The following is a 24,160-nucleotide window of genomic DNA, read 5'->3' as shown; positions in this document are numbered from 1 at the left end:
ATTTGATATAAATGAATTACTATACGTTTACCTCAAGCTGCCCAAATCTCCCTGTATTTGATTTGCTTCTCACCCATGTATTGGCCTTTGTCTGTGTATCTTCTCTCAGGTCAGAAAACAACAAACAAAAAATCTTAATCTCAACAAAGAAAAGAGAAATTGCAAATGCAAAATTTTACAATAGACCCACCCACTTACAGAGAATGAAATAGAGAAACCATCATCATTCTAGAAGAAAAAAAAAACTAAAAAGTGTTTCGGAAAGAAAAGAGGTAATATCAATAGAGAAACCAATGAGAATTCGAAGGGCTAGCAGGCTTAAAAGATTTCAGAAGAACCAGAGAAACATAATAAACTAAAGTGTTAATGGGATACATTTAAAACAAAATGTTAGAACTTGTTGTCAAAACAAAGGAAATGTGAGAAAGTACCTCTTGTATTTGACGCCATGAAATCAAGGCTCTCTCTCTCTCTCTCTCTCTCTCTCTCTCTCTCTCTCTGTCTCTCTGTTTTCAACTTCTTCCAGCCTTTGAAATTCAAAACAAGGAGAGGCCAACGGTCAATTTCCTTTGAATTTTGACCATCTGATATTTAGAAGCTAACGGCTAGAAAATTCCTTTGGAATTTTGACCAACAAATGAATGACATCTAAATATGAGGACCCCACTTTTAATTTTCTTGTTCTTGTAGGGATATATTTATATTAATACACATCCATATATTTATATTAAAAAATAAAGATTACTTTGCATACCCAAAAATCCCTAACCCTTTGATTTGTGGAGGCTTTTATAAGTTGTAATTTTTATTTTTATTTTTTGGAGGTATTTATCTTTCCAAGTTGTCTATATTACATTCAAATATATCTAAGGGCTTGGATAATCTAAAAGTGAGGTAGGGGCGCTCAAGCCCGGCGGCTAGTAGGGCCTAGCCAATCTAGTGGCAAACACCATCAATGGTGGTTACACCCCCCCATGGAGATTGGCTGCCCTTCCTGGGTTGAATAAACCCTGTTTACTCTGCTTGTATGGTTACCCCCCACCTTATATGGTGCCAAGACATACTACTACCCAGGGCTCCAGACCCATTGCACGTAATCACAGCGGATAGATGACCAATTGTGAGCTTTCAACTGACAAATAACTGCAACTACCCGTACATTAGAGAAAAAACTTTCAAATATTAGTCTCTTATCTGCAAATCACTAGAAAAAGATAAGAAAGAGAGCTCTTAAACTGACCTTACCAGCCCCCACTTTCAGTTGTCGTGAGTGAGAGAATTCCTGAAAATAGACGAAAAAATGAGAATTAATAAAAGGAAGTGTGAAGGAGAGAATTAATAAGGAAGTGAGAATTCCTGAAAATAGACGAAAATTGACAATGAACGCCAAATAAATTTCAAGACTAAAGAATCAAATATCGTCAACATACCGAGCATGATTTTGCCACTGCTGCCAACTCCTTCCAATTCGGCTGTGAGATTTGCTGCTAGACTTGGGTTGACTCATAAGTTGGGACTCAAACATACATCACACATACCTTCACAGTGCTACATAAGTTGTGACTCATAGAAAACATGCATAAGTTGACTCATACATACATAAACCATTCACACATACCTTCACAGTGTTACATACATAAGCTGTGACTCATAGAAAACATACATAAGTTCAGACTCATACATACATAAACCATTCATACATGCATAAGTTCAGACTCATACATACATAAACCATTCACACATGCCTTCACAGTGTTACATAAGCTGTGACTCATAGAAAACATACACAAATAGGTTATATACATACACACAAAATTTGTGGGGCTCATACATACATAAATCATTCACACATACCTTCACAGTGTTACATAAGCTGTGACTCATAGAAGATACATACATGCATAAGCCCCACAATTAGTAACATACATAACAAGCCCACACAAACATACATACATGCATAAGTTCAGACTCACAGAAAACATACATAAGTTCAGACTCATACATACTTATGCCATTCACACAACATAGCTTCACAGTGTTACATAAGCTGTGACTCATAGAAGATACATACATGCATAAGCCCCACAAATAGTAACATACATAACAAGCCCACACAAACATACATACATGCATAAGTTCAGACTCATAGAAAACATACATACATAAATCATTCACACATACCTTCACAGTGTTACATAAGCTGTGACTCATAGAAGATACATACATGCATAAGCCCCACAAATAGTAACATACATACACACAAGCCCACACAAACATACATAAGTTGTGACTCAAAAGAACCTAGTGTGGTGCTTTAGATTCAAGCTTGTTCTACAACTTTTTCTCCGTTGCCATAACTCTCACTGATCTAGAATTACCACAAAACAGGACCCCACCTAATAAGTAAAACCTTTCTGGATGTCAAAAGATTTGATATACAATGAATTACTATATATTTACCGCAGCCCGAGGCTCCTTGTAATTGATTTTTGCTCTCACCCCCATGTACCGCACCTTTGTCTTTGAGTCCATGCATTTACGTCGACATACACTTGCAACAAAAATATATCATTACACATCCGAGTATCATATAAAATCTTCACTTAGGGCCCATTTGGATACCTCCCATTTTGTATTTGGATTTGGAATCGAGTTTTGAATACAAATTGAATAGATCCGGTAGCTCATGTAGAGGGAGGCATAGAGGGAAGGGGGTACTTCCTAGTGTGGAGGGGAGAGGTTGAGGAGCAAAGAGGGTGAACGAAACTGCCAGATCTGTGGATTTCCAATTTCTTATTTCCACAGCAAACTTAGAAATCTGATTTTTTTCACTGTCAGCTGCTGAATTAGAAATCCAAGAATTTGATCCGATCCAAATTACAATGCAAAAAGGGCTAGAAATGTGACAAATCCAAATCAAAATCTTCTTGGCATCCAAACAGGCCCTTATAGAACAATATAGTAGATAAAAAATAAATATTACTTGAATTCCCCTCCTTATACCATATAGGTCGTGCCCAAAAATATTTTCCAAAGGAAGATGATTCTAACCCTTTGATTTGTGGAGGCTTTTAAGTTGTTTTTTTTTTTTTTTGAGGTTTTTATTGTCATTTTATTAAACTATTAATCCATCTTTGTTACATTTAAATTCATCAAAGGGCTTGGATCATCAATTTAAAAAGATTTTTGGGCACTGCCTACCTAGCAAACAAATGAATCGCATCTAAATATGGGGGCCCCACTTTACATTTTTTAAGTATACACACACTGACACACACACACACACACCACTGATGTATCATATAAAATCATCGCCACTTATAAAACAAAAGAATAATAGACAAAAAAATAAAATAAAGATTACTTTGCATTCCCCGTTATCGATAGGTCATGTCCCAAAATTCTTCTCTTTAAGATGATTTTAAACCCTTTGACTTGTGGATGTTTTTATGTTGTCATTTTTTTTGTGGAGATTTTTTATGTTGTTATTTTGAACCTTTTAAGTCGTCTGAGTGACATGAAATTTGAGGGTTTGAATCATCATAGGGAGATGATTTTTGGGACACAACCTACCTATGGTGAGGAACAACAAATGAATGGCATTTTAATGTGAGGGCACACACACTTCCTTTTTTGTTGGGCATGTATTCATGTTGAGGTATACATTCCAAATAATATAGGGGTGGTTATATACCTCAGAGCTTGTGCGCTTTTAAGTTACAAATAACCGCAACTACCCTACACATCAGAGAAAAGACCTTCAGATATTAGTCTATCATCTGCAAAATCACTAAAAAGGATGAGCTAGTTCGTAAACTAACCTTAGTTTTTACTCTCAGCTGCATGACCATATTCAAGAAGTTGTGAGAGAGAATTCCTGAAGATAGATGAAAAAGGAGAATTAATAAGGAGGAAAAGGGTACTTGAAATTGCACCAAATGAATTTCAAGACTAAGAATCAAATGTCCTCAACATACCGAGGCATGATTTTGCCACTGCTGCGACTCCTTACAATTCAGCTGTGAGCTTTACACCAAATAAATTTCAGTTTACTCCAGTTGTGACTCATACATACATAAACCACTCACACAGACCATCACACTGTTACATGAGTTGTGACTCATAGAACATACATACACTACTCACACAGGCCCACACAAACATACATAAGTTGTAACTCAAAAGAACCTACTGTGGTGCTTTAGGGGTCTCCATTCAAGCTTGTTCTTCAACTTTTTCTCCGCTGCAGAGTCTGTCAATGATCTAGAATTACCACAAATAATCCCACCTTATAAATAAAATTTCTCAGGGTGTCAGAAAATTTGATATAAAATGAATTACTATATGTTTACCTCAGCTGCCCAAATCTCCCTGTATTTGATTTGCTTCTCACCCATGTATTGGCCTTTGTCTGCGAGTCCATGTAGTTATGAATCCAATTCGAATTCTGCATTAAGGATTTTACATCATTCATCAAAAGAGAGAGAGAGAGAGAGATCCAAAATGCCAGTATGAAAATTTACCTGCAAACAATGAAACAATGTGTACATTGTTTGGGTTTGCACTGCATATTTGTAGCACCCTTTCCTACAACTGATTTATGAACATTGGATGCCCAATACAAGAAGATGGGCATATATTAGTGGCATGATATATTTGTTCCAAACCATAAACATCTGAAAATTGTAGTCTTAAAATTAATCTTCTTAGCCACAACAATTTTAGATAGGCATTTGCAAGTTAAGTGCAAAAGTATCTGAAAACAGAATGCAGATGAAGAGATTGAAAAGGGAGATTATGGACAAAAGGAACTGATACTATTTGATAGATGAATAAAATTCAAGACAGAAATTAGATGCAAAGAGAGGAATGCATATATAAAATGGATTTCAATTTAGAGAGTTGAGAGCTAGGGTTTTCACAGAGCCTTAATAATCTCAGCTCTCATTTTATAATATCCTAGAATAAAAGGGTTTCTTGAAAGCCCACAAGCTCTGGTGAAATGGGTTTTGGTAGATCTGAAATGATAAAGAAAAAAACCCATTTGACAGCTATTATATTCCTCAAAATCAAAGTAAAAAATAAAAACCATGGTTGTATCTTCTCAGGTCAGAAAACAACAAACAAAAAATCTTAATCTCAACAAAGAAAAGAGAATTGCAAATGCAACATATTACAGTAGACCCACCCACACACAGAGAATGAAACATCATAAACTAAACTGTTAATGGGTTTAGAAACATTTAAAACGAACTTGTTGTCAAAACAAAGGAAATGTGAGAGAAAGTACCTCTTGTCCTTGACGCCATGAAATCAAGGCTCAAGACCTCTCTCTCTCTCTCTCTCTCTCTCTCTCTCTCTCTCTCTCTGTGTGTGTGTGTGTGTTTTCAACTTTCTTTCCTCTTCTTCCAGCTTTTTAAATTCAAAACAAGGAGAGGCCAAACGGTACCATCTGATATTTAGAATCTAACAGCAAGAAATCACCTTTTGAAATTGTAGCCGTCGGGTATTTTTAATTTTTATGACTTTTTTCTTGACCAAACGGTCAACTTTGTTTGAATTTGGGTGGTTTAATTTTGAGATGATCCAACGGCTTGGGGTGATTTTGAATTAATTTCTTGAAAAGGGATAGGCTACTGATGTTGGCACTACCATCTTTTGATAATTGCACTAACTCATCTTATCTTTTATTATTTATACAGCTGTCAAAGGTTTTTACAGTTTCATAAAAAGCTCGCAAAAGCCAATTAAAAACGCAAAGACAAGGATCATGAGTTCCTTTTTTAAGAAACTTGTAAAAAGTGCACGTGCCTTGCACGTGAGACGAATGGCAGGATAACAAATAGAGAAGTTTTAGACATTAAGAAGAAGAAAATCATACATGTAAATAGAGAACTGGTTCTCCTTTGTTAAATCCAGACAAATCATTATAAACGTGTCGGTATAACTAACACCAAACTGCCCAAATTACCTTTTTATGATGGCGTTCATGAGCAAGTTAAAATTCAATTATCTGATGGAACGAACAAGCTTATTCCATCATGAGCAAGTTAACCGGCCTCTCAAGCGAACTAAAACTTAAGAGGGCAATCTAGCTCAATTTTCAAATATAGGAACAATCATTTAGTAAGCAAAAACTAAGTCGTCAGCATATCATACGTAGGCAAAGAGAAGTAGGGCATCAATCCCGCCTTGAAGCACGCAATCGCCATCGGACCAACCACGGACCAAGCACGAAAGAAACGGTCTACTCAATTAGTTGGGGGGACGGGGTGCGTAAAGAGCGGTTGTTATGAAATTATCGTGGACAGTGTATACATGAGCTCCCATTTCAAAAGTAAACTGCTCCACTACTTTCATAGCTATAAAGGCATCCTTCTGATGAATGAGGTTGTTATGAAATTATCGTGGACAGTGTATACAGGAGCTCCCATTTCAAAAGTCAAGTGCTCCACTACTTTCATAGCTATTAAGGCATCTTTCTGATGAATAAAGTTCATCGTTCACGTTCATTTCATGAAATGAATCACAGAAATTGCAGTAAAAATATAGATAATAAGATTGGAACCCAAATAACCATAGATAAAATGAATTTTTTTCAATCATCCCATCGACTAAGATGTGTCTCAGTAGACTTCATTGAAAATATGAAGAAGGATATTGGTGATATAAATTCTTGATGTTTTGCAAGTGTTAAAAGAACAATGGTGATACCTCTGAATTCATGAGATAAAACTGATCATATAACCACAGAAAATTAAGAATCTTGATCTCCTCCTAATATATATATATAAAAGAGGAAACCATGGGGGGGGGGGGGGGGGGAGGGGGGGGGGGGCGCGGGGGGGGATTTTTTTGGGGGATCCAAAGCATTCATTTGGAAGGCCCTTCAATGCATAGCGTGTGTACTCAAAAATCAAATCAATAGGATCACCCTAACCCAATCAAAGGTGGAAGGGAAAATGGACTGTGTGTCCATGTTTCTGCCCATTTTTTCCCTCCACAAATGGCAGGGTTAGGATGATCCTATAGGGCTGATTTTTGGTACACACCCGATGGAAGGGCCTTCCAAATGAATGTTTTGGACCCCCTATGGTTTATGAGCTCCTGCTCATATAAGCTTACCTGAGTAGTTGCTCACCAACCATTTCCTTTATATATAATTACACACACACACACACACACACACACATATATATATATATATGAGAAAACTGTTGGTGCGCTTAAGTTGTTATAACACCTCCCATTGGTGCGCTTAAGCGGGACCCAAACATTTAAACGAATGGGAGACGTTATAACAACTTAAGCGCACCAAAAAAATGGTGAGCTTAAGCGCACCAACAGCTAGCTCTCTCTCTCTCTCTCTCTCTCTCTATATATATATATATATATATATATATATATATATATATATATATATATAACTGAACAATTAATTATTCAAGTTGAAAAAAGAATTGATAATTTCTTTCAAAATGAATTTTTATTGTTCAAAATGGAAAACAAATCGAACAGTAGGATTTGAGTTGCAAGTCGATATCTTAACAAGATAGTCGGTACCTTTGAGCACCCCTCTGCAATTTGGATATGTTACGTTAATCTTATCTCCTACCACCTCTTTGAATTGTATTGATTATATAATTTTAAAATAGATATAAAACCATTATAACCACTATTTGTATATAATTTTAATGCAAATAATTTTTAGAGGGTATCCAGGGAGGCCCTTAAGCACTAAACATGGGTGTATACACTGATATTAATTCTAGACACATCTCCAGGCACAAATCCAATGCAAGCCTTGCTCCCACATCAACCTCTTCATTTTGGCCTTCATAATAGGAAAGCATGCTTTGATGAAAAGAGTGTTGGTGATAAATTTGGATGTAAAAGATAAACAAACCTTTTCATACAATTTACGTTTTTCACATATGAAGGCCAAAATGACATAGTTGTCTCGATTTTCTTTAGAGAGAATTGTTATAACTGCAGTCCAAATGCTAGAAACCAAAACACAATAGATCACTAAGAAAATGCCAAAATCTATTTAAAATCAATAGTTGTGACATATAGAAATGACTAATCATGAATAAACTGAACCAAAGCTTTTAAAAATTACCTATAACTTACCAAAATGAAAATTTTGCTTTACAAATTAACACATAATACTCCATGAGGTGCAAAAAATAATAGGTGCGAATCCATTACAATCGAAGAATCAGAACAAATGACCAACAATAGCGAAATATAAATCTACCATCCAATAAAAGAAAAACCATATCAATTACACAGATAATACCAAACACTAAACAGAGAAATACTGGTCAAACCACCTTTTTTGACTTCCTACTTAGATAAAAAAATTAAATGGGCAGGGTGGCACCCTGCCCTTGTAATTCTCACGGTCGGCCACCATATAAATTCTCTTCATTTTATACATTTTATAGTATTTATAGTATTAAGCTTCATTGATGGAATAAAAAACAAAAATTCCAAAATCACATTTCTGAAATGATATGGGGTTGGGCCTGTAGCTCAATGGTTAAGACTTTGTTTCTCAACGTTGAGGTCACAGTTTCGATCCCAGCTTATCAGACACAAAAGAAGTTTTACTCATGATTTAAAGTCAAATCAAATATACGTAACAAGCATTGGTTTGTCCTGATCACCAAAATAGCAACGGACACGAAACCACGACCAGTCTATTAGATGTTCCTGAGGAAAGATTACAAGAAACTAATTCATAAAATTAATCAAATATATCAGAAGAGAAATAAAAAAACAGAGGAAAGTACAAAATCTTTTGTGAAGTAGTAGTAGAATTACTGGAAGATGAAGAACCAAATTTGATCATATTTGACAGATAGGTGTTCCATTAAAATTATCATTTTTGGTATTGGAATAAACAAGTACGAAATGTAATGACGTAATGACATGATGACATTTTCAGATGATGTAAACCAAGTGCTTTTTTCAAATGAACGTGCAATATGTCATGTTGAAAAGATAATTCATTCATGAGGTGGTTATACTGCTTTCTCCGATGCTCTCTGAAGAGTGAAGACAAATGAAGAAATAATACAAGGTTATCTGAGTCCAATACATTATACTCAATGTGCACTGTTTTATTTTCAACTGGATGATATTGGACCGGCAAATATTCCTTATCAAAAAGAAAGAATACAACAGGTTTGTTCAACAAAGGAACAGAAATCCTGGGATAAGCTATTCTTGGGGTTGGCTATCCTGCTTGGATAAGTTCATCTTGAACTTAACATGTCCCCTGTTTACCAATTTTGTTTTGGTAATATTTAATCAGAGAACAAAGGTCAATGTGAACAGATGCTAGCACATCTATCCAATGATAAGATAAACCTCGATCTGCTATCCCCATGTTGAAAGCCCCATTAGATTCTTACAAGTACAATGCATTATATTTTCATTGACAGACCCGCTCTTCTTTACATGAGAGAAATATGGAATGATTCTAGGATGAATTGATGTCCGGTTATAATATACATAATTATATAAACAACACCAATTTAAGCCCAAAAGCTAATGAACATTTGCCTTGTATACATGCATAGGAGAAAAAGAAACCCATAAGAATCATAAAAAGGAAACCCTACAACTATCAAAAATGAAATTTAGTTTTAAGAGGAAAGGGGTTATTTTTCGTCCAGTCAAGATGATGAAAACTATAACAGGACACCCAAATGAAGGATTATATCCAGCAATTTTCTACGCATACTGTCCCAGGACCAATCCTTTTTCCTTTTCATACATAACTATATTCAAAAACAGGATGAGATCTGGGCTAAGGCCGTGCTTCTTTAAGGATCTGATATAATTTCTCATGAGACTGAATTTGTTAGTAACAGGATGATAGAAATAATCTCATATGTGGATTCCAGTTTTGTGCAAATCATCAAAAACACACACAGAGAGAGAGAGAGAGAGAGAGAGAGAGAGAGAGAGAGAATGCTAGAGATACATAACCCTTATGAGAAGCAAGGATCGATTTAGATAAGCTGCTGGACTCCCTCTTCTCTTTTTGAAGCTTGAAAACATTTTACCCTAATAATCATGTTCTCGGTGGTGATGCTTTCTCCTGAGAAGGACGAATCAGTATATAAAAGAATCATGAAACAGAGGTCGAACATAAACCCTAGAGAAGAAGAGCTTATGGAAAATGAAGAACCAACCTTGAAATACACATTTGCATATCTCATGGCGATTTTTCTCGGGGAAGATCTGCATAGAGTTGAAAGATTAATGGCGTTTTGAATAAAAATTAATAAATGACATTGAATCTACTTACCATGGTTGATAATCCTTAACTTCTCCGTTTCTAAGAATAGAAGAGGGTCGGCGATAAATGGAAATACCAAAACCATAGAGATTTTGAGAAAGCGGTAGGAGTGCCCGCTGAGTTACTCACCCGCCCAAAAATGGCAGACACGTGGTGGGTTGGGATATGATACGTGTAGTAAAATGGAATACATTGCATTAAAAATTAGAGACATCTGGTGCCCAAAACACGCATTGGCAGACACATGGTGGAATGGATGTTACATTAAATCTGGTGGGTGTTTTTGGACTTATCACCAGGAGCAAAGCACAAAAGAAAAATGACGGCAAAACCTTAAAAATGGAGGATACAGAAGAAAGTTTAGCAAATATAAAGTGGGACGTGGATGGCATTTGAGGAAAAATCGGTTGACGAAATTTCAAGGTCTAGGCTTTTAGAATAGTAAGGATTCTGCAGCTTTCTGCATTGCAGCAAGCCATTTATTTTTCTAATGTTTGTCATCTCCTCTACTTCAATCTGGATGCTCGAAACCCAAGTAAAATTTTCTAAAATTTTCATATGAATCTCTCTACATTGATTTTTTTGAAGGGTGCTTCATCCCTCGACATTGGAAGGTTTTCTATGGGCTGTGGAATTGGCGTTCTTTCTTTCGTGGTACGCCTTTGTTTATAGTTTATTACTTACCGAAATGTAGTATTAGCAGTCACCAAAGACTATTTAGGCTCCATTTCTTTCAACATGAAATGGGCAAAAAACAAATTTTACGCTCATTTTTCAACTAAAAAATGGGTGTAAATTTTGTTTAATGTAAAAATGAGCTAAAATTGGCACTAACTGGTAATTTCTAACAAATGAATCGCATCTAAATATGAGGGCCCCACTTTACTTTTGTAAGTATACTAATGTATCATATAAAATCGCCACTTATCAAATAATAGACAAAAAAAAAAAAAAAGGATCACTTGCATTCCCCGTTATCGATAGGTCATGTCCCAAAAATCTTCTCTTTAAGATGATTTGTGGATTTTTTATGTTGTCATGTTTTTATTTTTGTAGATTTTTATGTTGTTATTTTGAACTTTTTAAGTCGTCTATGTGACATGAAATATATTTGAGGGTTTGAATCATCATATGGAGATGGATTTTTGGGATGAGGCCTACCAATGGTGAAGAACAGTTGCATTCACTCGTTGTACGTACGTCATGCCCCAAAAATCTTATATCTACAGGATGATTTTTAAACATTTGATTTGGGCAATGATATTTTCACTCCCCCTGCAGTACGCATACGCTCCCCTTTTAACTTGATCGGACATCAAAAACAGTTAAGTTTGCCCACTGTTCACATTATAAAGGGGGCGCATGCGTACTGCTGGGGGACCGAAAATATCATCGCCCTTTGATTTGTGGAGGGGTTTATGTTACTATTTCTGGTTGGTTTTATGCTGTCATTTTTTTTTTGAACTTTCTAAGTCGTCAATGTTACATAGATCAGAGGGTAATTTGAATCGTCTTAGGGAGATGATTTTTGGGGCATGTGCTTCCAATGCTGAGGACCAAAATTTTATGAAATCTAAAATATAAGGTCTCCATTTTACAATTTGTTGGCATGTATTTACGTCGAAATACACACTCATGTATCATATGATATCATCACTTGTAAATAAATAATGTTTTGTATAAATAAAATTAAAATTTACTTCCATACTCTCGTTTTAGATAGGTCGTGCCCCTAAAATTTTCACCATAGGATGATTTTAATCCTTTTATTTGTGAAAGGTTTTTTATTTTATCATTTTTTTATTTGTAGAGTTTTTTTTTTTACGTTGCCATTTTTTGAAATGAATTTATTGAACATTTGAGGGTTTGTATCATCATATGGAGAATATTTTTGGAGCACGACCAACCCATGGCAGGGACCAACAAATGAATGACATCTAAATATGCCCAAATGAATGACATCTACATTCATATTAAAATAAAGATGACTTAAATTCCCTCCCCAAAAATCTTTTCCATAATATGATTCTAACCCTTTGATTTGTGGATGTTAAATTGTTTGCAGGTTTTAATTTTGTCATTTTTCGAAAATTCTTAGCTGACTATAAAGGGCTTGGATCATCAATTTGAAAATGATTTTTGGGCACAATGGGGACAAACAAATGAATCACATCTGATATGGGGGGCCCCCATGCTGTTTGTTGTGGATGCATTTAAATTGAAATACATTGTTGTATCATATAAAACCGCTATTTATAAAAAAAAATAAAGACTACTTGCCATGTCCCAAAAATCTTCTCTATAAGATGATTCTAACCCTTTTATTTGTGGGATGTTTTTATGTTGTCATTTTTTTATTTTTGGAGATTTTTATGTTGTTATTTTGAACCTTTTAAGTCGTTTAAGTGACATAAAATATAATTGGGAGTTTGAATCATCATACATAGATGGGGATTTTTGGGACGAGGCCTACCAATTAATTGTGTTCGTTTAAGATTCTGCCAAACGATTGTGAGCCCAACAACAACAACGAATTATTGGACTCAAACTTATGTTTGATTTTGAGTCCAATAATTGATTTTGGACTCATAATAGGATGACATAGTCTCAAACGAACAGACCTCCGTGCATCTTGGCTACAATGCATGGATAATTCTACCTTGAATAAACCATGCTTGTATATTTACCCTGCATGGCTAGGGCCTCTGAAACCTAGGGCTAGTAGGGCCTAGCCGATCTTGAGGAGAACCCCACCCCTACCAATGAAACTTGTGAGGTTCAATGCCAAACTAAAAGATCTATGCCTAATATTATCTTGACTAATCCCCTAGGATGGTTACCCTGCTTGTATGAGGGGTTGCTAAGGGATTGGTTAGGGTCAATGAACCTATATGGTTCGACCGTGGGTTAGGGCCTAGACAAGTGGCACGGGACCCATTGAAAGTAATCATAGGCCTCAGATGGCAGCTTGTGAGCTTTCAAGTGACAAATAACAGCAACTACCCTTCACATTAGGTAAAAAACCATCAAATATTACTCTATCATCTGCAAAATCACTAAACCAGATGAGAAAGAGTTCTTAAACTAACCTTAATAGCCACTTTCAGTTTTACTCTCAGTTGCTTGAACCTACTCAAGAAGTTGTGAGCGAAAATTCCTGAAGACAAAAAAATGAGAATTAATAAGGAGGAAAAAAGGGTACTTGACAATGTGCCAAATAAATTACAAGACTAAGAATCAAATGTTCTCTACACATCAAGCATGATCTAGCTGTTGCTGCGACTCCTTCCAATTCAGCTTTGAGCTTTGCTACCAGAGGAAGTAATCGAAACCGTACAACGGTCTAGACTTGAGAATTTTTACAAACCACTAAGAACAAAATGGTTTAAAATCCACACACGGACCTCACACCAAGAACAAGATGGTTTAGACCACTCACACAGACCTTTACATTGTTAGATAAGTTGTGACTCATAGAACAAACATACATGAGCCCGACAAACAAGTACATACATACATACTACACAATCATGCATAAGTTCTCCAAAAGGGTCTTCGTTCAGGCTTGTTCAAACACTTTTTCTCCATTGCCAAGATTCAGGATCCCACATAATAAGTAAAACTTCTCTAGATGTCAGAAATTTTGATATAAAATGAATTATGTTTACCTCAGCTGCCTGAGTCTCCTTATATTTGATTTGCTCTCACCCACCTTGTTTGTGAGACCCCATGTATTCTCATCGAAATACATCATGCACATATAATATCATCACTTATAAAACGTTAATGTTTTATATAAAAAATAAAAATTACTTGCATACTCTTGTTGTAGATAGGTCGTGCCCCTAAAATTTTGACCATAGGATGATTTAAGCCCTTTATTTGTTAAGGGTTTTAGGTGGACAATTTTAACGTTGTCATTTTTTTTTAACTTTGAGGGTTTGTATCAACTTTTGGAGAATATTTTTTGGGGCACGGCCAACCTACAAATGAACGACATCTAAATATGAGGACCCACTTTAATTTTCTTCTTCTTGTAGGGATATTATTTATATTACAATACACATCCATATTATATAAACCACTTATTGAACAATAAAGTAGTAGATAAAAAATAAAGATTACTTGCATACCCTCCTATAGATAGGTTGTGCCCAAAAATCTATTCCATATCATGATTCTAACCCTTTTATTTGTTGAGGCAAAAAAGTTGTAATTTTCTTTCCAAGTTGTCTATATTACATTTAAATATATCTAAGTGCTTGGATCCTCAATTTAAAAAGATTTTTGGGCACTGCCTACTTATGGTGGGACAAACAAATGAATCACATATAAAGTGAGAGCCCTACGCAGGTACGGCCTCAAGCTCAGGGCTAGTAGGGCCTAGCCAATCCAGTGGAAAACATCATCAATGGTCATGGAGATTGGCTGCCTTTCATGGGTTAGGGCTTTTAAGACATACTGCCCAGGCCCCGGACCCATTGTACGTAATCGCACAGGATATACCTTAGATGGTGTTTTCAACTGACAAATAACTGCAACTACCCTGCACAATAGAGAAAAAACCTTCAAATATTAGTCTCTTACCTGCAAATCACTTCAAAAAGATGAGAAAGAAAATTCTTAAACTAACCTTACAAGCCATTTTTTCAGTTTTACTCTCAGCTGCTTGAACATATGCAAGAAGTTGTGAGCGAGAATTCCTAAAAATAAATGAATAAAGGAGAATTAATAAGGAGGTAAAAAGGGTAGCCAAATAAATTTCAAGATTAAGAATCAAATGACCTCAACAGACCGAGCATGATCTCGTTGCTGCTCCAATTCGGCTGTGAGCTTTGCCGCCAGAGAAAGTAATGGAAATCGTACAATAGTCTGGACTCTTTGGCAAACCACTTTTAGTTACTCTCAGTTGCAGAGGATTGAAATCTTCAGCTGGAACTTAGACTCCCCACCAAGAACAAGATGGTTTAAACTTTTAGTTACTCTCAGTTGCAGAGGAGTGAAATCTTCAGCTGGAACTTAGACTCCCCACCAAGAACAAGATGGTTTAAACCTTTCACATAGACCTCACACAGTGTTACATAAGCTGTGACTCATACACTAAGAAAAAAATGGTTTAGACTTTAGACTACTCACACAGACCTTCACTTCATAGTGCTACATAAGTTGTGACTCAAAAGAACATACAGCCTCACAAACAAGAACATAGATTAGCCCCACAAATAGGAACATACATACACAAACCCACAAAAACATACATAAGTTGGGACTCAAAAGAACCTAGTGGTGCTTTAGGGTCTCCATTCAGGCTTGTTCTACAATTACCACAAATCTGGATTGACTTCTCTGGATGTCAAAAAATTTGATATAAAATGAATTACTGTACATTAGCTCAGCTGCCCAAGTCTCCTTGTAATGATTTGCTCTCACCCATGTACCGACCTTTGTCTTCGAGTCCATGTATTTACGTCGAAATACACACTCACGCATCATAAAATATCATTACACATCCAAGTATCATATAAAATCTTCACTTATAGATCAATATAGTAGATAAAAAATAAATATTACTTGAATTCCCTCCCTGTACCATAGGTCTTGCCCAAAAAACTTTTCGAAAGGAAGATTCTAACCCTTTGATTCGTAGAGGCTTTTAAGTTGTATTTTTTTTGAAAAAAAATTTGAGGTTTTTATTGCCATTTTTTAAAACTTTCTAAGCCATCTTGTTACATTTAAATTTATCTCAGCGCTTGGATCATCAATTTAAAAAGAAAAAAATGAATCGCATCTAAGTATGAGGGCCCCACTTTACTTTTGTAAGTATACTGATGTATCATATAAAATCGCCACTTATCAAATAATAGACAAAAAAAAATAAAGATTACTTGCATTCCCCCGTTATCTTCTCTTTAAGACAATTTGTGGATTTTTTATGTTGTCAGTTTTTATTTTTGTAGATTTTTATGTTGTTATTTTGAACTTTTTAAGTCATCTGTGTGACATGAAATATATTTGAGGGTTTGGATCATCATATGGAGATGGATTTTTGGGATGAAGCCTACCGGTGGTGTGGACCACACTTTACATGTTTTTTTGTTTGGATTAGTCACATGTCAAGAAGAGTAGGCCAACCGATAGGGATCCCAAGAACCAATTACTAGACTTAAATTTATGTGATAAATCCGCTCATTCTGATAACTCGGGACACCCAGCAGATGTACATGGCAATCAACCCCACTGAATCCTTCTGATGTGAAGTACATCAGACCCTCTGCAGTCATTGACTGGGTGTCCCGAGTAATCCAAAGGGGTGGATATATCACTTCCAGTAAAAAAAAATAAAGATTACTTGCATACCCTCGTTATCTATAGGTCATGTCCCAAAAATTTTCTTTATAAGATGATTTGTGGATGTTATTATGTTGTTATTTTGTTTTTGTAGATTTTTTTTTGTTGTCGTTGTTTTGAACATTTTAAGTTGTCTACGTGACATGAAATATATTTGAGGGTTTGAATCATCATAAGGAGATGGATTTTTGGGACCAGGCCTACCCATGGCGAGGGACCAGACTTTACTTCTTTCCTTTTACTATGCCACTCGAGAGCCGTTATTGGACTCAAATTTACGTTTAATTTTGAGTCCAATAATTGGTTTTGGAATCACAATATGTTCACATAATCCGGCTAGGCCCCCCACAAACCATGCTTGTATAACCCTGCATGGCTAGGGCGTCAAACCAAGGGCTAGTAGGGCCTAGCCGATCCTGTGGAGAACACCACCATTGGTTTACACCCCATGCGGTACCCAATGAAAATTGTGAGGTTCAACATGAAACTAAAAGATCTAGGCCTAATATTTGGTGCAACTTGGGTCAATTTTTTGGAATTCGGGATTACCTTTAAATCGGGTCAGGGTCGGATAGATTCCAATTCATTTTTCAGCAAAAGCTCAACTCAAGCCAACCCAAGCTGCACCCCTACTAACCCTTAGGATCCGTGGTTAGTACCTTGCTTGTATGGGTTACTAGGGATTGGCTAGGCCCCGGGCCTCTAGGGTCGATGAACCTATATGGTTTGACCGTGGGCTCGGGCCTAGACATAGCAGCCCGGGACCCATTGAAAGGAATCCCAGGACCCCATTGAAAGTAATAACAGGGGGGAATACCTCAGATGGCCTTGTGAGCTATCGCGTGACAAATAACAGCAATTACCCTGCACAAAATCAGCAGCTTCAAATATTAGTCTATCGTCTAAAAAATTATTGCAGTAGATGCGAAAGAGAGTTTTAAAACTAACCTTAAATAGCCACTTTCAGTTTCTCTCAGCCACTTGAACATATATTCAAGAACTTGTGAGCAAAAATTCCTGAAGATAGACAAAAAAGAAAGAAAAAGAAAGCGAATTAATGAGGCAAAAAGGGTACTTAACAATGTGCCAAATAAATTTCGAGACTCAGAATCAAATGTCCTCTACACACCCAGCATGTTCTAACCGCTGCTGCGACTCCTTCCAATTCGGCTTTGAGATTTGCTACCAGAGGAAGTAATCGAAACCATACAACGGTCTGGACTTGAGAATTATTACAAACCACTAAGAACAAGATGGTTTAAAATCCTCACAGACCTCACACCAAGAACAAGATGGTTAGACATCTCTCACATTGTTACATAAGTTATGACTAATAGAACATACATACATAAGCCCCAGAAATAGCTACATACTACATACATACACAAGCCTACACAATCATAAGTTCTCTTCAAAAGGGTCTTCATTCAGGCTTGTTCTAACACTTTTTCTCCATTGCCAAGACCTGATCTAGAGCTACTACAAATCAGGATCTCACCTAGATGTCAGAAAATTTGAAATAAAATGAATTACTAATATGTTTACCTCACCCACCTTGTCTGTGAGGCTCCATGTATTTTCATAGAAATACAAACTCATGTATCATATAATATCATCACTTATAAAACGTTAATGTTTTATATAAAAAATAAAAATTACTTGCATTGATGTAGATAGGTCGTGCCCCTAAAATTTTCACCATAGGATGATTTAAGCCCTTTATTCGTTAAGGGTTTTTATGTGGACGATTTTAACGCTGTCATTTTTTTTCTTACTTTCTAAGTCGTCAATGTTACACTGAATTTTATTATGTGTTTGGGGCTTTGTATCAATTTTTGGAGAATATTTTTGGGGCGCGGCCAACCTATGGTGATGACCAACAAATGAATGACATCTAAATATGGGGACACCACACTTTTAATTTTTATTTTTGGGGCGCGGCTAAATATTAAAATACACATCCATATTATATAAACCACTTATAAAACAATAAAGTAGTAGATAAAAAATAAAGATTACTTACATACCCTCCTATAGATAGGTTGTGCCCAAAAATCTATTCCATATGATGATTCTAACCCTTTGATTTGTGGAGGCTTTTAAGTTGTAATTTTGTTTTTTAATTTTTTGGAGGTTTTTATTTTGTCATTGTTTTCATCTTTCCAAGTTGTTTATATTAAATTGAAATATATCAAAGGGCTGATCATAAATTTAAAAAGATTTTTGGGCACTGCCACTTATGGTGGGACAAACAAAGGAATCGCATCTAACCCTACGCAGGTACGGCCTCAAGCCTGGAGCTAGTAGTGCCTAGCCAATCCAATGGAAAACACCATCAATGGTGGTTACACCCCATGGAGATTGGCTGCCTTTCATGGGTTACATTCCTAGGACTGGTTACTCTGCTTGTATAGTGCCTTCTTGGGTTAGGGTCTGGACCCATTGTACCTGCCTTTCTTGGGTTAGGGTCTGGTCCCTACCTTATATAGTGCCTTTCTTGGGTTAGGGTCCGGACCCAATATACATATATACCTTAGAGATAAAACCGTCAAATATTAGTCTCTTTGCCTGAAAATCAATAGAAAAAAGATGAGAAAGTGAGTTCTTTTTTTTTTGTTGAGAAAGTGAGTTCTTAAACTGACCTTAATAGCCACTTTTTCAGTTTTACTCTATTCAAGAAGTTGTGAGCGAGAATTCCTGAAAATAAATGACAAAAAGGAGAATTAATAAGGAGGTAAAAAGGGTACATGAAAATGGGCCAAATAAATTTAAAGATTAAGAATCAAATGACCTCAACAGACCGAGCACTATCTTTTGTTGCTGCTGTGACTCCTTCCAATTCAGCTGTGAGCTTTGCTGCACTAGAAAGCAATGGAAACCATACACTAGTCTGGACTTTTTGCAAACCACTTTCAGTTTACTCTCGGTCGCAGAGAAGTGAAGAAATCTTCAGCTGGAACTACTGTGTTACATAAGCTGATGGTTTAAAACATTCACATAGACCTTATTACACAGTGTTACATAAGCTGTGACTCTTACAACATTTATATACATAAACCACTCACACTAAGAAAAAAATGGTTTAGACTTTAGACCACTCACACAGACCTTTGCTACATAAGTTGTGACTCATAGAACATACTGCCCCCCACAAATACACAAACCCACAAACACATACATAAGTTGGGTCTCAAAAGAACCTAGTGTGGGGTGCTTTTTAAGGTCTCCATTCAAGCTTGTTCTACAATTTTTCTCCATTGCCAAGTCTGTCACTAATTGCCACAAATCTGGATCCCATCTGATAAGTAAAACTTTTTTGGATGTCAGAAAATTTGATGTAAAATGAATTACTGTACATTACCTCAGCTGCCCAAGTCTCCTTGTAATTGATTTGCTCTCACCCATCTAGCGACCTTTGTTTTTGAGTCCATGTACTTATGTCGAAATACACACTCACGCATCATAAAATATCATTACACATCCAAGTATCATAGAAAATCATCACTTATAGAACAATATAGTAGATAAAAAATAAATATTTCTCGTGTCCAAAAATCTTTTCCAAAGGAAGATTCTAACCCTTTGCTTTGTGGAGGCTTTTAAGTTGTATTTTTTTAATTTTTTTGATGTTTTTATTGTCATTTTTTTAAAACTTTCTAAGCCATCTTTGTTACATTTAAATTTATCTAAGGGTTTAGATCAATTTAAAAAGATTTTTGGGCACTGCCTAAGTAGGGTGGGGACAAACAAATGAATCGCATCTAAATATGAGGGCGCCACTTTACTTTTGTAAGTATACTGATGTATCATATAAAATTGCCACTTATCAACCAATAGAATAATAGACAAAAAATAAAAGATTACGCATTCCCCCGTTATCGATAGGTCATATCCCAAAAATCTTCTCTTTAAGATGATTTGTGAATGTTTTTATGTTGTCATTTTTTTATTTTTGTAGACTTTTATGTTGTTATTTTGAACTTTTTAAGTCGTCTATGTGACATGAAATATATTTTTAGGGTTTGAATCATCATATGGAGATGGAATTTTGGGACCAGGCCTACAATGGTGAGGGACCAGAGTTTACATGCCACTAGATAGGGAGCCCAAGAACCAAATTATTGGACTCAAATTTACGTTTAATTTTGAGTCCAATAATTGGTTTTGGACTCACAACATGTGCACACAATCTCAAATGAACAGATCTCTCAGTGGGGATTGTCATACACGGATAAACCATGCTTGTATACCCTGCCATGGCCTCAAACCTAGGGCTATTAGGGCCTAGCCGATCCCTGTGGAGAACACCCCCAATGGTGGTTACACCCCATGCAGTACCAATGAAAATTGTGAGGTTCAACGCAAAACGAAAAGAACTAGGCCTAATATGGTAATATTATCTTGAATAAACCCTTAGGATCCTTGGTTACCCTGCTTGTATGGGTTACTAGGGATTGGCTAGGGTCAATAAACCTATATTTGACCATGAGCTCGGGCCTAGGGCGTAGACATAGCAGCCCGGGACCACCCATTGAAAGTAGAAGTAAGGGGGGATATACCTCAGATGGCCTTGTGAGCTTTCGAGTGACAAATAACATCAACTACCCTGCACAAAATAACAGCACCTTCAAATATTAATTAGTCTATCATCTACAAAATCTCTACAAAATCTCATAGAACGTACATGCATGAGCCCCACAAACAAGAACATACATAAGCCCCAGAAATAGGTACATACTACATACATACAAAAGGCTCTTCATTCAGGCTTGTTCTAACACTTTTTCTCCATTGCCAAGAACCGGTCTAGTTACCACAAATCAGGATCCCACCTAATAAGTAAAACCTCTCTGGATGTCAGAAAATTTGATATAAAATGAATTACTTACCTCACCCACCAAGTTTGTGGGACTCCATGTATTTTCATCGAAATACACACTCATGTATCATACACACTTATGTATCATATAATATCATCACTTTATAAACGTTAATGTTTTATATAAAAAATAAAAATTACTTGCATACTCTTGTTGTAGATAAGGTCGTGCCCCGAAAATTTTCACCATAGGATGATTTAAGCCCTTTATTTGTTAAGGGTTTATGTGGCAATTTTCTAGGTCGTCAATGTTACACTGAATTTATTATGTGTTTGAGGGTTTGTATCAACTTTGGGAGAGTATTTTTGGGGCACGGCCAACCTATGATGGGGACCAACAAATGAATGACATCTAAATATGAGGCCCCACTTTTAATTTTCTTTTTCTTGTAGGGGATATATTTATATTACAATACACATCCATATTATATAAACCACTAATAGAACAATATGAGGCCCCACTTTTAAATTTCTTTTTCTTGTAGGGATATTTATGTTAAAATACACATCCATATTATATAAACCACTTATAGAACAATAAAGTAGTAGAAAAAAAATAAAGATTACTTGCATACCCTCCTATAGATAGGTTGTTCCCAAAAATCTATTCCATATGATGATTCTAACCCTTTGATGTGGAGGCTTTTAAGTTGTAAATTTTTTTTTAAAATTTTTTGGAGGTTTTTATTTTTGTCATTGTTTTCATCTTTCCAAGTTGTCTATATCTAAGGGCTTGGATCATCAATTTAAAAAAATTTAAAAAGATTTTTGGGCACTGCCACTTATGGTGGGACAAACAAATGAATCACTTCTAAAAGTGAGGACCCTAAGCAGGTACGACCTCAAGCCTGGGCTAGTAGGGGCTAGCCAATCCAATGGAAAACACCATCAATGGTGGTTACACCGCATGGAGATTGGCGGCCTTTCATGGGTTGAATGAACCCTAGGATCGGTTACTCTGGTTGAATAGTTTACAAACCACTAATAGAACAATATGAGGCCCCACTTTTAAATTTCTTTTTCTTGTAGGGATATTTATATTAAAATACACATCCATATTATATAAACCACTTATAGAACAATAAAGTAGTAGATAAAAAATAAAGATTACTTGCATACCCTCCTATAGATAGGTTGTTCCCAAAAATCTATTCCATATGATGATTCTAACCCTTTGATGTGGAGGCTTTTAAGTTGTAAATTTTTTTAAATTTTTTTTTGGAGGTTTTTATTTTTGTCATTGTTTTCATCTTTCCAAGTTGTCTATATCTAAGGGCTTGGATCATCAATTTAAAAAAATTTAAAAAGATTTTTGGGCACTGCCACTTATGGTGGGACAAACAAATGAATCACTTCTAAAAGTGAGGACCCTAAGCAGGTACGACCTCAAGCCTGGGCTAGTAGGGGCTAGCCAATCCAATGGAAAACACCATCAATGGTGGTTACACCGCATGGAGATTGGCGGCCTTTCATGGGTTGAATGAACCCTAGGATCGGTTACTCTGGTTGAATAGTTTACACCGCCCCCCCCCCCCCCCCCCCTTTCTTGGGTTAGGGCCAAGACAGACACTGCCCAGGCCCCAGACCCTTTGTACATGACTACCCTGTACATTAGAGAAAAAACCTTCAAATATTAGTATCTTTACCTGGTGCAAATCAATAGAAAAAAATGAGATAGAGAGTTCTTGAACAAACCTTAATAGCCACTTTTTCAGTTTTACTCTCGGCTGCTTGAACAATATTCATGAAGTTGTGTGCTGGAATTCCTGAAAATAAATGAAAAAAAGGAGAATTAAAATGGACGTAAAAAGGGTACTTGACAATGAGCCAAATAAATTTCAAGATTAAGAATCAAATGACCTCAACAGACCGAGCATTATCTCTCGTTGCTGCTGTGAATTCATTAGCCAATCCATAGGATGATGATTTAAGCCCTTTATTTGTTACACTGAATTTATTATGCGTTCGGTTTGTATCAACTTTTGGAGAATATTTTTGGGGCACGGCCAACCACCTATGGTGGGGACCAACAAATGAATGACATGAGATATGAGGACCCCACTTTTAATTTTCTTTTTCCTGTAGGGATATTTACAGTAAAATAGACATCCATATTATATAAACCATTGGTAGAACAACAATAAAGAGATGAAAAATAAAGATTACTTGCATACCCATACCCCCCCCCCTCTCGCTCTTCTATAGATAGGTTGTGCCCAAAAACCCTTTGATTTAGGGACCTTTTAAGTAGTAATTTTTATTTTTATTTTTTGGAGGTGTTTATTTTGCCATTGTTTCCATCTTTCCAAGTTGCCAATATTACATTTAAATATATCTAAGGGCTTAGATCATCAATTTAAAATGATTTTTGGGCACTACTTATGGTGGGACAAACAAATGAATCACATCTAAAATTGAGGGACCTATGCAGGTAGGGCCCCTCAAGCCTGGGGCTAGTAGGGCCTAGCCAATCCAGTGGAAAACACCATCAATGGTGGTGTACCCTATGGAGTTTGGCTGCCTTTCATGGGTTGAATAAACCCTAGGATTGGTTACTCTGCTTGTATAGCTACCCCCTACCTTATATGGTGCCTTTCATGGGTAAGGGCCAAGACATT

At 36.2% G+C, this 24,160-nt stretch overlaps 5 long non-coding RNA genes across 11 annotated transcripts in view; 1 reads left to right on the top strand and 4 right to left on the bottom strand.

Moving 5' to 3' along the window:
• LOC143887558 (uncharacterized) overlaps positions 1 to 24,160 on the bottom strand; it is a 115,677-nt gene that overhangs the window by 51,147 nt on the left and 40,370 nt on the right. Inside the window, exons 1-10 of one of the 3 annotated variants that reach the window (XR_013254246.1) lie at positions 4,524 to 6,748; positions 4,353 to 4,447; positions 4,193 to 4,263; positions 3,978 to 4,026; positions 3,822 to 3,877; positions 3,695 to 3,738; positions 2,461 to 2,551; positions 1,431 to 2,368; positions 1,241 to 1,282; positions 32 to 99 (exon numbers count right to left, since the gene is read on the bottom strand). This is a non-coding gene — a long non-coding RNA (uncharacterized LOC143887558). Of the gene's footprint in view, positions 1 to 31; positions 1,283 to 1,430; positions 2,369 to 2,460; positions 2,552 to 3,694; positions 3,739 to 3,821; positions 3,878 to 3,977; positions 4,027 to 4,192; positions 4,264 to 4,352; positions 4,448 to 4,523; positions 6,751 to 24,160 lie in introns of those variants that run through there. The other 2 variants (XR_013254251.1, XR_013254249.1) reach the window with 2 other exon arrangements.
• LOC143887560 (uncharacterized) lies at positions 8,159 to 10,649 on the bottom strand. The gene is made up of 4 exons (XR_013254255.1): positions 10,325 to 10,649; positions 10,209 to 10,257; positions 10,003 to 10,114; positions 8,159 to 8,718 (listed from the first exon to the last, which is right to left on the bottom strand). It is a non-coding gene; the product is annotated as an uncharacterized LOC143887560 (long non-coding RNA).
• LOC143887562 (uncharacterized) lies at positions 10,621 to 12,651 on the top strand. The gene is made up of 3 exons (XR_013254265.1): positions 10,621 to 10,756; positions 10,904 to 10,969; positions 12,381 to 12,651. It is a non-coding gene; the product is annotated as an uncharacterized LOC143887562 (long non-coding RNA).
• LOC143887564 (uncharacterized) lies at positions 14,086 to 17,977 on the bottom strand. 2 transcript variants are annotated; one of them, XR_013254267.1, is made up of 5 exons: positions 17,793 to 17,977; positions 17,612 to 17,680; positions 15,101 to 17,527; positions 14,949 to 15,018; positions 14,086 to 14,861 (listed from the first exon to the last, which is right to left on the bottom strand). It is a non-coding gene; the product is annotated as an uncharacterized LOC143887564 (long non-coding RNA). The 2 variants fall into 2 exon arrangements; XR_013254268.1 differs by having other exon boundaries at positions 15,111 to 17,527.
• LOC143887565 (uncharacterized) lies at positions 17,998 to 24,159 on the bottom strand. Of its 4 annotated transcripts, XR_013254272.1 has the most exons (6): positions 24,123 to 24,159; positions 23,238 to 23,308; positions 21,409 to 21,495; positions 19,455 to 21,269; positions 19,306 to 19,360; positions 17,998 to 18,161 (listed from the first exon to the last, which is right to left on the bottom strand). It is a non-coding gene; the product is annotated as an uncharacterized LOC143887565 (long non-coding RNA). The 4 variants fall into 4 exon arrangements; XR_013254270.1 differs by having other exon boundaries at positions 17,998 to 19,360; positions 21,402 to 21,495; XR_013254269.1 differs by having other exon boundaries at positions 17,998 to 19,360.

The sequence above is a fragment of the Tasmannia lanceolata genome, unplaced genomic scaffold, assembly GCF_043159265.1.
Source record: "Tasmannia lanceolata isolate RefF3 unplaced genomic scaffold, GAP_Taslan_0.1 ptg000012l, whole genome shotgun sequence".
Lineage (NCBI taxonomy): Eukaryota > Viridiplantae > Streptophyta > Magnoliopsida > Canellales > Winteraceae > Tasmannia > Tasmannia lanceolata.
Note: the sequence above shows the minus strand (reverse complement) of the source record. Positions and strands in the feature narration are given on the sequence as shown.